Consider the following 15,528-nt stretch of genomic DNA (forward strand, 5'->3'; position numbering starts at 1 on the left):
TCATATTTCAAGTATTCAAATTCTTCTTTATTATTCAGATATAAGTGACATATAACATTATATTAGTTTCAGGTATACAACATAATGATTCAAAATTTGTATATATTGTGATACAATCACCACAGTAAGTCTGGTTAACATTCATCAAATTAAAAAAATTTTTCTTGTGATGATAACTAAAGATTTAGTTTTTTATCAACTTTCAAACGTATAATACTGTATTATTAACTATAGTCACCATGATATACAGTACATACATGAATTAATTTTTATTATGAATGGAAACTTTTACCTCCTGACTACCTTCATCCATTTTACCCACCACCCAAACCCCACCTCTGGCAGCCAGTATCTGTTTTCTGTATCTGTGGGGTTTTTTTTTTTTTGACTCCACAAATAAATAAGAACATACAATATTTGTCTTTCTCTGTCTGACTTATTTCATTAAGAAGAATGTATGGTCCATCCACGATACATCCACTATACACTGGTCTATCCACAACAGAGTAAATGGCAAGATTTTCTCGTTTTAATGGGTGAATAATATTCCACTCAGTTCATATTCCACATTTTCTTTATTCATTATCCATTGATGGACACTTAGAATGTTTGCATATCTTGGGTATTATAAATAATGTTGCAATGAATATGAGCATGCACATCTTTTTTTAGTTAGCATTTTTTATTCCTTTAGATAAATACCCAGAAGTTAATTGTTAGATGATATGGTAGTTTTGTTTTTTGTCTCTTTTTTTAAACATAAACGTGCATTTATTCGAGTCCATGCCATCTAATCTACTGAGTAATCAGGACTGGAAAAGGGAAGAATTAAACCTAAACAACAACAACAACACTGAGACATTCACTGCCTGCATTGTGAGTCAGTTCAGAAGAATCTGTATGCTGGCAAGCCGGTCTCCTCCCTGAGAAGCACACTTCATTCTCTGTTCTCCTCCAGCATCTTCATCTCTCTCAGTTAAGGCCTGGACAGTGTCAGGGCAGTGGCCACACCTATTCTGGAGCTGTGGGCTGGTGGGAGTTGGACCCCAGGCCGTCATTCACCCGAGGGGTCAGGCTCCCCGCTGCCCAGCTCTGCCATCTGCCTCCAGAGCTGCTCTACTGTCTGCAGCAGGGCTGACCACTCCAGCTCCAAGGCCAGGGTCACCTGTTTTAGCTTGCTTTCGCTACTTAGGAGCTTCTCAGGGGTGGCTCCCAGGCTCTGGATCGTCCCATTGGCCACCTGCAGTTGTTCAGGGTCAAGATTCTGTTTGCATAAGCTGCTGTTGGGCTTCTCTAATTTGTCCGTTCTTTGGTTGTCACTGAGAGAAGAATTGATAAGCTCTTCCTGAAGCCTGAAGCATGTGGTACTCAACTTCATAAGCCTGTAACTTTACAGGAGTTCATCTCAAACACCTAACTGATGGTCTGCAACATCTGCACCAAGCCCAGGTTGGGTAGTATGCTTTTTATAAAGTCAACTATGGTTTCACTGACCTAGAGCCAGACATCCTGGAATGTGAAGTCAAGTGGGCCTTAGAAAGCATCACTACGAACAAAGCTAGTAGAGGTGATGGAATTCCAGTTGAACTATTTCAAATCCTGAAAGATGATGCTGTGAAAGTGCTGCACTCAATATGCCAGCAAACTTGGAAAACTCAGCAGTGGCCACAGGACTGGAAAAGGTCAGTTTTCATTCCAATCCCAAAGAAAGACAATGCCAAAGAATGTTCAAACTACCACACGATTGTACTCATCTCACACGCTAGTAAAGTAATGCTCAAAATTCTCCAAGCCAGGCTTCAGCAATATGTGAACCGTGAACTTCCTGATGTTCAAGCTGGTTTTAGAAAAGGCAGAGGAACCAGGGATCAAATGGCCAACATTCGCTGGATCATAGAAAAAGCAAGAGAGTTCCAGAAAAACATCTATTTCTGCTTTATTGACTATGCCAAAGCCTTTGACTGTGTGGATCACAATCAGCTGTGGAAAATTCTGAAAGAGATGGGAATACCAGACCACCTGATCTGCCTCTTGAGAAATTTGTATACAGGTCAGGAAGCAACAGTTAGAAATGGACATGGAACAACAGACTGGTTCCAAATAGGAAAAAGAGTTCGTCAAGGCTGTATATTGTCACCTTGCTTATTTAACTTATATGCAGAATACATCATGAGAAATGCTGGACTGGAAGAAACACAAGCTGGAATCAAGATTTCCGGGAGAAATATCAATAACCTCAGATATGCAGATGACACCACCCTTATGGCAGAAAGTGAAGAGGAACTCAAAAGCCTCTTGATGAAAGTGAAAGTGGAGAGTGAAAAAGTTGGCTTAAAGCTCAACATTCAGAAAACTAAGATCATGGCATCCGGTCCCACCACTTCATGGGAAATAGATGGGGAAACAGTGGAAACAGTGTCAGACTTTATTTTTCTGGGCTCCAAAATCACTGCAGATGGTGACTGCAGCCATGAAATTAAAAGATGCTTACTCCTTGGAAGGAAGGTTATGACCAACCGAGATAGCATATTCAAAAGCAGAGACATTACTTTGCCAACAAAGGTTCATCTAGTCAAGGCTATGGTTTTTCCTGTGGTCATGTATGGATGTGAGAGTTGGACTGTGAAGAAGGCTGATTGCCAAAGAATTGATGCTTTTGAACTGTGGTGTTGGAGAAGACTCTTGAGAGTCTCTTGGACTGCAAGGAGATCCAACCAGTCCATTCTGAAGGAGATCAGCCCTGGGATTTCTTTGGAAGGAATGATGCTAAAGCTGAAACTCCAGTACTTTGGCCACCTCATGTGAAGAGTTGACTCATTGGAAAAGACTCTGATGCTGGGAGGAATTGGGGGCAGGAGGAGAAGGGGACGACAGAGGATGAGATGGCTGGATGGCATCACTGACTCGGTGGACGTGAGTCTGAATGAACTCCGGGAGTTGGTGATGGACAGGGAGGCCTGGCGTGCTGCGATTCATGGGGTCTCAAAGAGTTGGACACGACTGAGTGACTGATCTGATCTGATGGTTTCTGGGTTTTCATGCTGCAGAATCAAGGGCTTATGGTATCCCAGCAGACTTAAAGCCACTTTAAATATGACCTCTGATCCCTGAAGAAAGATCATATCAAAGACTCCAGTGACAAAGCCCAGGGGGAACTGCAAGGCAAACACAGTGAGGAACCAGGACACGGCATAGAGGCTGGGGCTGATCTCATGTCCCTCCAGGTGGTTGGATAGGTCCCTGTGGTAATCATGGAACAGCCTTGAGAGTTGGTACATCTGGATCTGTAAAATAACCATATCCATTCAATACTGTTTCCACAGTCCCATGTCAAACATCAGAACCTTAGGCATGTTAAACGCCTCTTATTCACCCATGTAAAGCAGGAGGATGCCTGCTACAAAGCTGAGGCCTTGGCAATAGCCCACTTCTTCATCTAGAAGTGAGCAGGCCTTCAGGATGTTGTAAAGTGACAGCTGCCCTGCTCCTAGCTGAGCAGAGTAGTACTGATGTGTTGGAAATGTTCTCCCGAGGTAGATGAGAATGATGTGCTGCTGGGAGATGACCTGCTTTAAGTGCTCTTTGTAGGGAATCTCCTTGGGCTGCTGTTTGATGAGGAACAGGTGCTTCAGGTGGCACTGCTCCACCAAGAATTTCCAGATTTTGCCCCGGTGATGTCATGGCACACCTTGGCCAACAGCCAAGTGCATTTTTTCCATGTCAAACTTAGTTTTTGATCTTCCTGGAGTGCTTAGCATCTTTTCCCACACTGTAGTCACTTCTTTAAGACAAGGAGTGATTTCTTCATAATCAAGGTTTAGGCACTTGTTCAGCAAATCATTCTCAGAGGCTTGCAGCTTTTGTTTTTCCTTCTCCATCCTGAACAGCAGTATCTGTTGTAGAATGGCTTTTTGCCATAGCTCTCGGAATTCACAAGATGTCCTTTTTTTTCCCTCTGGGATAGGGCCGAAGGGTCCATCTTCATAAACTGGTTCTAGAGGAGATCGTGGGGAAAGCTCTCCCAGCTCTGAATAATCTTCGTATCTGCTGAGAGAATCGCAGGCTTTCGGTGGGGTGGCCACTCGAAGGAAGATCTGCTGCCTCCACGGTCTCTGTGTCTTTATGGAGGTCCTGCTGGGGTCACCCATGTGGTCAGCTTTGGACTCAAAGTTCTTTGATTCATGAGGTGGGCTCTGTGCTCACTGAGTGATACCTCACAAGCTTCCTTTGTGAGACCCCTGGGGACCCCCATGCCAGCTGCGGAGGCTTTCTGGCATTCCATGAGGACATGACTCAGGTGTTGGCATGCCTTTGGAAGCCCTGCTTGGGTGAGGGCAGGGCTGGCTCTTCCGTGGGTTGGCTCTCCGAGTCACTGGACAGGTCCTCCAAGGAGCTGAGGAGCCTGAAGCAGCTCTTAGAGATGGGCAAAGCCTCCTTTTCACAGCCAGACAGCTCTTTGCTGGTGTTACTGAATGTTCCAGACACAGAGCTGTCCAGACCCAGACTGGCCGAGTGCTCCTGGAGGCCTCTGGCTTTATTATCCCAGGGCAAAATACTTTCTAAAGATTCTGTTAAAGACCTCTTCGCTTTGTTTTTCAGCATATCCAGCCTAAATCAAGTGGTACTTGATGGTAACTCATTTCCAATATTCTCCACTGCAATCTGTAACATCTTTTTTTATCTCCCCAATATGGACGTGAACTTTTAGCTTCTCTTCATGTAAACATCTCAGGAAAGAAATAACCAATTCATTCTCTCACTGCTCATTCCTTGATCTCAGTTTCTGAACCTCCTCAAAAATAGTTGCTTGCTCCTGATTAGTTAATGTTGTCAGGTGCTTCTGGAGCTCTAGTTTGGTTTTGGAAGAATTCTTCCCTCTATCTGCTCACAGAGCTTGTGCAGGCCCTGCAGGGGCAGCCCTCACATAGCTGGACCAGCGCCTTCTCTGTCTGCTGCACTGAGACCACCATGAAGGCCTGCTTCAGGGTCATCATGGTCTTGATAGGTAGGTAGAATAGGAAAAAGGAGTCCAAAATGGCAGTGGCTAAAAGACAAAGAAAAGCAAAGCCCGCGGAAATGGAACAAAAGAAAATCTGAGGACCAGAGTGAGAACCTCAGGTGAAACAAACAGCCCTCCTGGCTAGCACAATTTACATAGGGCAGGCTCGGGGGGAAGAGAAAAAACATATAAAAAGAGGAGTCATAATCGAGCCCTGGCTCTTGTGGGTCAGACCGCCCTCACACGTCAAGGATGTATTTTCCTTTGCTTGCCAAATAAAACTGAGCTGTAACCAAGCTGTAACCCTGGTCTGCCATTTCAAATTTTTGCTGCAGTGAGACAGAACCGAGGAAATTACACACTCCCTTGACAATCTCATCCACCAGAGCTTCATTTGTGCGCTGAAACACATAACAGAGGAAATGAAAGCCTCTACCTCCCTAAGACTCCCGGCAGATAAAACCGAAGTGGGCCACTTATCTAATAACCTGAGAGCAAAAGGATATCTCCTGAAAATTTTTCTCCAACGCTATTTTTTTGGTGTCAGGACTGATGAGGTAAACCTTCTGATTGACCAATTGTGAAGAGCATAGTTCAAGCTTCCTCAATATCTGTCCGCTGCACAATATTGAGTCCACTAATCAGGTGGTTCTGGATGTCACTTTCCTCAAAAGAGTTGAAGAAACTACTACTCTGCAAGCCTGCATCCTGAAACTCTTTTCCGAAGGCCAAGGAGTGGCAGCCAAGGCTTTGAGAAGGACTTGCGCACCGGCTGAGGACCCGCTTAGCATCCCCCAGTGGCTGCAGCGCAGACTGGAACTGATCCGAGAGGAGAAGCCACCACTCACGTGACTGAAGCCCTCCAAGCACTAGTTGATCAGGGCTGGCGGAGACTTCCTGAGCGCCATCACCACGTGGCTGCAAAACAGCACCTCGAACTTCTCATGAAGGTGTCATTGAACTCCGTCTGGCAGTGCAGCTCCTCCTGGCGGGCCTGCTGGATGGAATTGATGATCTCAGGCACCTTGGCCACCCAGCTGAACAATGGTGAGATCAAGGGCCAGGTGGGGGCTCATTGTCCCGAGCTCCCGCTTACTCCCACTGCCTGCCCTAGGGGTGGCGGGGAGTCAGGGGCCAGCTTGGGGTGCAGCAGGGCGGGGCATGGCTCCCCTGGCTGCAGCAGCAGACTCCTCCCCACCTGTCACATGGTAAAAGTGAAAGTGAAGTCGCTCAGTCATGTCCAACTCTTTGCAACCCCATGGACTGTAGCCCACCATGCTCCTCCATCCATGGGATTTTCCAGGCAAGAGTGCTGGAGTGGGTTGCTATTTCCTTCTCCAGAGGATCAAACCCATGTCTCCCACATTGTAGGCAGACGCTTTACCATCTGAGCCATCAGGGAAGACCCACCTCACTTGGTAGTTCTGTTTTTGAGGAAACACTATATAGTTTTTACATAGTGGCTATACAAAATTAATATTTCAACCAACATTACACATCCATCTTCTCATGCTATTTCTTGTCTTTTTTGTAATACTCTTCAGACATGCATAAAGTGATAATCATTGGAGTTTTGAATTGCATTTCCCTATTTATAAGTAATGTTGAGCACCATTTCATGTACCTGTTGGCCATCTGTGTGTCTTATTTGGCAAAAACAAAAATCTAGTCAAATTCTCTGCCTGTTTTTTAACTAGATTGTTATTTCTCTATTGAATTCTATATATTTTGAATATTATTCCAGTATCAAATACTTGGTTTGCAAATATTTTCTCCCATGCAGTTGGTTGCCTTCTCATATCATTGCTGTGAAGAGACTTTTAGTTTGATGTAGTCTCACTTGTTTTTGTTTTTATTGCTTTACATTTGGCATCAAATCCACGAATCATTGTTAAGACTTACGTCAAGGAGCTTACCACTCTGCTTTCTTCTAGAAGTTTTATGGTTTCAGGTATTATGTTCAAATCTTTAACCCATTTTGAGTTAAATTTTGGGTATGGTATCAGATAGCAGACCGCTGTCATTCTTTTGCATATGTTCCAGATTTCCCAACACCACTGACTGAAAACTGTCCTTTGTCCCTTATATAGTCTTAGCTCATTTAAGCAAATTAATTGACCATATGCAAATGGGCTTATTTCTGGGCTCTCTTCTATTCCATTAATCTATGTCTCTGCTTTTATGCTAATACCATACTGTTTTCATGATTATAGCTTTTGTGATATAGTTTTAAACTAAGTACTGTATTGTCTCCAGCTTGCTCTTCTTTCTTAAATCACTATGGCTTTCAGAGTCTTTTGTGGTTCCATATACATTTTAGGATTGTTTGCTCTATTTCTGTGAAAAATTCTACTGGAATTTTGATAGAGATTGCATTGAATCTATAGACTATTTTCAGTAGTATGAACATTTAATAATATTAATTCTTCCAATCTATGAACAAGTAATATATATTCATTTTATTTGTATCTTCTTCGATACCTTTCAGTAACATCATATAATTTCCAGTATATAGGTCTTTCACTTCTTTAGTTAAATTTATTTTTGATGCAATTGTAAATGAGATTATTTTCTTAATTCTTTTCTGATAATGTATTATTGGTATAGAAACACAACAGTTTTTTTTTATTTTGTATCTTGCAACTTTCCTAACTGTATTGCAACTTTTGCATTTATAATGTATATAAACTGTCATGTTTTCTGCAACTAGTGACAGTTTTATTTCTTCCTTTCAAACTTGGATTTTTTTATTCTTTTTCTCACCTAAACGCTCTGGCTGAGACTTCCAATACTATGTTGAATAAAAGTGGTGAGAGGGGGCATTCTTGTCTTGTTGTTGTTCAATCACTTAGTCATGTCCAACTCTTTGCAACCTGATGGATTGCAGCACACCAGGCTTCCCTGTGCTTCACCATCTCCTAGAGTTTGCCCAAACTTACGTCTTTTGACATGAGTTGGGAGTCTGAGTGTCTCTGTCACCCCCTTCTTATCCTGCCCTCAAACTTTCCCAGCATCAGGGTCTTTTCCAATGAGTCGGCTCTTTGAATTAGGTTGTGAAACTATTGGTACTTCAACTTCAGAAACAGTCCTTCCAATGAATATTCAGGACTGATTTCCTTTAGGATTGATGGGTTTGATCTCCTTGCTGTCCAAAGGACTCTCAAGAGTCTCCTCCAGCACCACAGTTTGAAAGCATCAGTTCTTTGGTGCTCAGCCTTCTTTATGGTTCAACTCTCACATCCATACATGACTACTGGAAAAACCATAGTTTTGACTACACAGATCTTTGTTGGCAAAGTGATGTCTCTGCTTTTTAATGTGCTGTCTAGGTTTGTCATAGCTTTTCTTTCAAAGAGCAAGTGTCTTTTAATTTCATGGCTGCAGTCACCATCTGCAGTGATTTGGAAGCCCAAGAAAATCAAGTCTGTCACTATTTACATTTTTCCCCCATCTATTTGCCATTAAGTGATGGAACTGGATGCCTTGATCTTAGTTTTGTGAATGTTGAGTTTTAAGCCAGGTTTTCACTCTCCTCTTTCACCTTCATCAAGAGGCTCTTTAATTCCTCTTCACTTTCTGCCATTAAGTTGGTATCATCTGCATATCTGAGGTTACTGATACTTCTCCTGGCAATCTTGATTCCAACTTGTGAGTCATCCAGCCCATCCTTCTTCATGATGTACTCTGCATATAACTTAAATAAGTAGGGTGACAATTGTTCAGCCTTGTCATACTCCTTTCCCAAATTTGAACCAGTCTGTTGTTTCACGTCTGGTTTTAACTGTTGCTTCTTGACCTGTGTACAGATTTCCCTGGAGGCAGGTAAGGTGGTCTAGTAGTCCCATCTCTTTAAGAATTTTCCACAGTTTGTTGTTATCCACACAGTCAAAGGCTTTAGCATAGTCAGTGAAGCAGAAGCAGTGTTTTTCTGAAATTCCCTTGCATTTTCTATGATCCAGGGGATGTTGGCAATTTGATCTCTGGTTTCTCTGCCTTTTCTAAATCCAGTTTGTACTTCTGGAAGTTCTTAGTTCACATACTATTGAAGCCTAGCTTGAAGCATTTTGAGCATTACCTCACTAGCAGATGAAATCAGTGCAATTGTTGCCTAAGTGATTTCTTTGAAAGGTTGAACATTCTTTGGCATTGCCCTTCTTTGTGATTGGAATGAAAATTGACCTTTTCTAGTCCTGTGGCCACTACTGAATTTTCCAAATTCTGACCCTAAAGTTTTTAGCTTTACACAATTGAGTATGGTATTAGATGTGGGTATGTCCTGTATGACTTTTTATTATGTTGAGGTATGTTCCCTCTATATTCACTTTGTTAAGAGTCATTATTATAAAAAGATGTTCAATTTTGTCAGATGTTTTTTCTGTATCTATGGAGATCATATGATTTTAATCCTTCTTTTTTTGTTAATGTGGTGCATCATGTTGATTGATTTGCAGATGTTGAATCACCCTTGTATCCCTGGAGAAAACCCACTTGATCATGATGTATGAGCCATTTAATTTATTGTTGATAAATTAACAAATTTAATTTATTTAATTAAATGTAAATTTAACCAAATACATAGTTTGCTAATAGTTTCTTGATGACTTTTTCATCCATGTTTATCAGTAATATTGACCTGTAATTTTCTTTTCTTGGAGTGTCCTTGTCTAATTTTGGTATCAAGGGTAATGCTAACCTCAAAAAATGAGATTTGAAGTACTCCCTCTTAAAATTTTTGGAACAGTTTGAGACGATTGTTGTTAATTGTCTTTAAATGTTTTATAGAACTCAGCTGTGAAGCCATTTGGTCTTGAACTTTTGTTTGTTGGAAGTTTTTGGTTACTGATTGAATCTCTTTACTAGTAATCAGTCTATCCATGTTTTCTATTTCTTAATGATTCAGTCCTGGTAGATTGTATGTTTCTAAGAATTTATCCATTTCTTCTTGGTTGTCCAACTTGTTGATATGTAATAGTTCATAGGAGTCTTTTAACGATCCTTTGTATTTCTCTGGTACAGTAACATCTCTTCTTTTATTTCTAACTTTATATATTTTAGTTCCTTCTTTTTTTTCTTGGTGAGTTGCTAAAGATTTGTCAATTTTGCTTACTTTTTTAAAATATCAGCTGAATTTCACCTTTTGTTTTGCCTTTTTAGTCTTTATTTCATTTATTTCTGCTCTGATCTTTGTTATTTCCTTCATTCTAATAATTTTGGAATTAGTTGTTCTTGTTCTAATTCCTTGAAGTGTAAAGTTAGGTTGTGTCCTTTTTCTTAATCTTGATATAGACATTAATCACTATAAATTTTCCTCTTAGAACTGCATTTGTTTCTTTGCATAAGCTTTGGTATATTTTATTTTCATATTCTTAAGGTATTTTTAAATTTCTCTTTAGATTTTTTTTTCATTGACCCATTGATTGTTGAGTATCATTATTTAATCTCCATATGTTTGTAAATTTTCTTCTTTTTTTTTTTTGTAATTGATTTCTAGTTGTATACCATGTGGTCTAAAGGATGCTTGATATAATTTCAAACTTCTTAAATTTATTAAGATATTTTGTGGTATAACATATCTCTTCTGTAGAATTCTTCATATACATTTGAGAAGGATGTGTATTGTTTCTTTTGGATGAAATGTTCTGCATGTTTTTTTAAATCCATTCAGTCTTAAACACATTAAGATCAATTTTATTGATCCTCTTTCTGCATTATCTATTTATGATGGTATTAAAGTCCCCTAATATTATGATATTACTATCTTTTATTCCCTTTAGATCTATTAATATAGTTGCTTTATAATTTAGGTGCTTTTATGTTGGATGCATAAATATTTTAAAATGTTATATCCTCTTGTTGGATTGACCTCTTTATCATTATATAATGACCTTCTTTGTTTCTTCTACAGGCTTTGTCTTAAACTCTATTGCCTGATGTAAGTACAAGCATACCTCATTTTACTGTATGTCACAGTTTTTTTGTTTTTTGTTTTTTAACAAATTGAAGGTTTGTGGCAATAGGGCATCAAAGAAGTGCCATTATTTCACATTATTCCAACAGCATTTCTCACTTCATGTCTCTGTATCACATTTTGGTAATTCTCAAAACATTTCAAACTTTTATTATTGTATTTTTTATGGTAATCTGTGAGCAGTGGTCTTTGGTGTGACTGTTACAAAAAGATTATGAATAGCTGAAGGTTCAGAGGATGATTAGGATTTTAGCAATAAAGTATTTTAAAATTAAGGTATGTACATTGCTTAAATATAAGGCTATATTTTATATATATTGCAAACTTTATAGACTATGTATAGTGGGAACATAACCTTTAATATGCACTAGGAAGCCAAAAATTTTGTGACTCACTTTATTGAGATAATCATTTTGCTATAGTAGTCTGGAATCAAACCCACAATATCTCCAAGGTATGCTTGTATAGCTACTTCAACTTTTAAAATTCCATTTGCATGCTACATCTTTTTATTGTTCCTTCACTTATACTCTATGTGTGCATCCTTTGATCTGAAACAAGTCTCTTTTAGGCAGCATATAGATAGGCCTTTTTATTTGATTCATTTGGCCACTCTCTCTTATAATTGGAGGATTTAGTGCATTTACATTCAAAGAATGTACATATATACTTATAGCCATTTTGTTAATTGATCTTCAGGTATTTTGTCATTTCTTTGTTCCTTTCTCCTTTTGTTCTCTTTGTGATTTGAAAATGTTCCCTAGTGGTATGCTTAGATTTCTTTTTAATCTCTTGTGTATCTTCTATAGGTTTATGTGTTGTGGTTACCATAAGGTTTACAGAAAACAATTTATATCTATAATAATCTATTTTAAACTTTTTATTTTTTATTGGACTATGACAGTTAACAATGTGAGTTTCAGGTGGACAGCAAAGGGACTCAGCCATACATATACCATACATATACATATACTATGTATCCATTCTCTTCCAAACTCCCATAACATTGAGCAGAGTTCCATGTACTATACATAAGGTCTTTGTTGGTTATCCACTTTAAATAAAACACTGCCCTATTTTTGAGTTTCTGAATCCTTTTTTCTGCATCCTCTAGTCTGTTATTGCACCCCTTTGCTGTATTTTCAGTTCAGTCACTGTATTCTTCAGCTTTATTTGTACTTTATTTTTCTTTCTCTTTGCAAAATTTATTTATGCAATCTTCTCTGAGCTCAGTGAGCATCTTTATGATCATTATTTTGAAGCCTATCAGGTAAATCTTTTATCTCTATTTTATTAAGTTCTTTTCCTGAGGTTTCATCATTTTTTTATTTGAAACACATTCCTCTGTTGCTTCATTTTCCTTGATTCTCTGTATGGGTTATGCATTTTTATGCATTAGATGAAACAGTCACCACCTCTAGTCTTGAAGGAGTGCTCTCCTATAGGAAATGAATATTATCATTCAACTCTGCCCTAGCTCTTTGGTCTCTCAAATTTTTGTGATTTTTCCAAGCAGCCTATTTTATTTTTAGTGGCTCCCAGTTAATTGAGGTATGCCCAATCCTGTCAGTGTCCAAAAGGAAGGATCTTAGTCAACAGCTAGATTCAGGCTTATTAGAATCCAGGTCCTTGTGCAGCAACTTTTAAAGTATAAAAATAGATTTCTTTAAGGGAAGACTTTTGTTATTGTTGTTTGGTCACTAAGTAATATCTGACTCTTTTGAGACCCTGTGAACTGTAGCCCAGCAAGTTCCTCTGTCCATAGAATTTTCCAGGCAAGGATACTGGAGTAGGTTGCTATATCCTTCTTCAGGGTGTCTTCCCAAACCAGGGATCAAAGCAGTGGCTCCTGCTGTGTCTCCAGCAGTGCAGGTGGATTCTTTACCACTGAGCCATGGGGGAAGCTCCAAGAGAAGACTGGGATATGGACATTTGTCTTCTCTCTCTGTGCTGAGACTGGGGGTGATAACCAGTTAAGAAATCTTTCTTACTTTGTCATTGTCCCACTAAACCCATAAACATAAGCACAGCAGGCAACTAAAGCCAGGCTTTCAAGGGACTATCTTCTGGGTGGCAGACGCAAAAGTTGGGACACCAGGATTATATACAAGCTCCTTTCTTAAAGACACAGATGACCTGAGTGGGGCAGAAGGGGAGTTCTAATATGATGCCTGCCATCTTCCCCACTCTCTGAGGAAGGGAGTTTTTAATCAGCCCTTGGACATGTGTCTACTTAGAAGCCTGCCCTTCACACCGCAGTTATAAAAATAAGCTAATAGGCCTCTTTTGCAGAATGACTGGACACCTTAATCTATTGCCTCTCTGCTTTACCTTGTAGGTGGTAGCGGGCTCAGAAATTTCTCCACTTATTAGAGTCCTGTCGGACCTGAAAGCCTAACCCCACTGGTCACCAGAGTCAGGTGATCTAGAGGTGTCCTCTGGGTGGCAGAGGTTAAAACTGAGATGCCGGATAAGTGTACAAGCTGCTTTCCAGGAGGTATCGGCAACCCGAAGTGAGGCAGAAGGAACACACAAAGATGGCACCCCTGGCCTCTATTTTTGGAGAATATTTCCATAGGTCACTAGATGTATGTTAAAATACATCTTCAGGCTGATGCTTAGATATAAGCAAATAGACTTTCATAGAAAGTAGAAAGTCTAGGTGCTTTGACTATCTGTGTTGGGGTCTGGGATGGGTGAATCTATGCATACGAGCCCTTTAAGAACTGATTTCAGTTCTCAGTAGCCTTGTGGTTCTCTTGACCCAAGCACCACTGACTTTCAAAACTAGAATTTTGGGGGGCTTATCTCTTGGGTGCAGGTCTTAAAAGTTAGGGTGCCAGATGTGGGGCTCAAAACTTTTGTTCATCAGGAGAAGCACAGGGTTTTGAGTCTCCTCCTGATTGCAGACTGCTGTACCAGGGCTGTGATTTATGGCTAGACTGTGTCTCAGTCTCTGCTACTCACTTCAATATGGGTTTTTTCTCATTTGCTCAATTTATAGGAGTCATACAGCTGGCTCTGGGTTTTTTCTTTTTATTTTTTATTAGAGTATAGTTGATTTGCAGTGTGTTGTGTTAGTTTCAGGTGTACAGCACAGTGATTCAGTTATAAATATACATACATCCATTTTTTTCAGATTCTTTTTGCATTTAGGTTATTACAGAATATTGAGCAGATATTCCCTATGCTATATAGTACGTCCTTGTTAGTGACCTATTTTTTAAGACTATGTGTATTTTTATTAAACCACCAATATAATTTTTAATATTTCTCAAAACAATTCTTATTACTATTTTATATAATTATTATTTGTATATTTCCTCCCCTTTCTCATCAATTTTTTATTTTTTTAATTTTTATTTTTTGTTGGAATATAGTTGATTAACAATGTTGTGTTAGTTTCAGATGTAGAGAAATGAATTCAGGCATACATATACATGTATCCTTTCTAAAATTCTTTTCTCATTTAGTTTATTACAGAGTATTAAGCAGAGTTCCCTGTGCTATACCATAGGTCCTTGTTGGTTATCTACTTTAATTATAGCAGTATGTACATGTCAATCTCAAACTCCTAAATTATCCCTAACCCCCACCCTTCCCCCCGGTAGCCGTAAGTTTGTTTTGTAAGTCTATGGGTCTGCTTCTGTCTTGTAAATAAGTTCACTTGTATCATTTTTTTAAGATTCTGCATATAAATGATACCATATAACATTTGTCTTTCTCTGTGTGACTTAACATCACTTAGTATGATAGTCTCCAGGTCCAGCCATATTGCTGCAAATGGCCTTACTGCATTCTTTTTTATGGTTGAGTAACATTCTGTTGTATATATGTACCATGTCTTTATCCATTCATCTGTCAAAGGACCTTTAGGTTGCTCCCATGTGTTGGCTATTGTAAACTGTGCTGCAGTAAGCATCGTAGTGCATGTATCCTTTCAAACTATGTTTTTATCTGGATATATGCCCAGTAGTGGGATTGTTGGATCAAATGTTAGCTCTATTTTTAGTTCTTTAAGGAACCCATACTGTTCTCCAACTTACATTCCCACCAACAGTGTAGGACAGGTCTCTTTTCTTCACACTCTCTCCAGGATTTACTGTTTGTAGATTTTTTGATAATGGCCATTCTGACTGGTATGAGGTGATACATTATTATAGTTTTGATTTGAACTTCTTTAATTGGTAATGTTGAGCATATTTTCACGTGCCTCCTGGCTATATGTATGTCTTCTTTGGAGAAATGTCTATTTAGGTCTTCTGCCCATTTTTTGATTTAAAAAAAATTTTTATTGAGCTTTATGAGCTGTATCTAAACTTTGGAGATTAATCCTTTGTTAGTCACATTGTTTGCAAATATTTTCTCCCATTCTGTAAGTTGTCTTTTTGTTTTGTTTATGGTTTCCTTTGCTGGGCAAAAACTCTTGAGTTTAATTAGGTCCCATTTGTCTGTTTTTGTTTTTATTTCCATTACTCTAGGACACAGCTGAAAAAGATATTGTTATTTATGTCAACAAGTGTACTATGTTTTCTTCTAGAAATTTTATAGTATCCCATCT

The 15,528-nt window shown here is 39.2% G+C and overlaps 1 pseudogene; it reads right to left on the minus strand.

Annotated features, from left to right (window-relative positions):
* Positions 1-466: 466 nt before the first annotated feature.
* LOC133260183 (TBC1 domain family member 1-like) lies at positions 467-6,888 on the minus strand (annotated as a pseudogene).
* Positions 6,889-15,528: the final 8,640 nt, after the last annotated feature.

The sequence above is a fragment of the Bos javanicus genome, chromosome 14, assembly GCF_032452875.1.
Source record: "Bos javanicus breed banteng chromosome 14, ARS-OSU_banteng_1.0, whole genome shotgun sequence".
Classification (NCBI taxonomy): domain Eukaryota; kingdom Metazoa; phylum Chordata; class Mammalia; order Artiodactyla; family Bovidae; genus Bos; species Bos javanicus.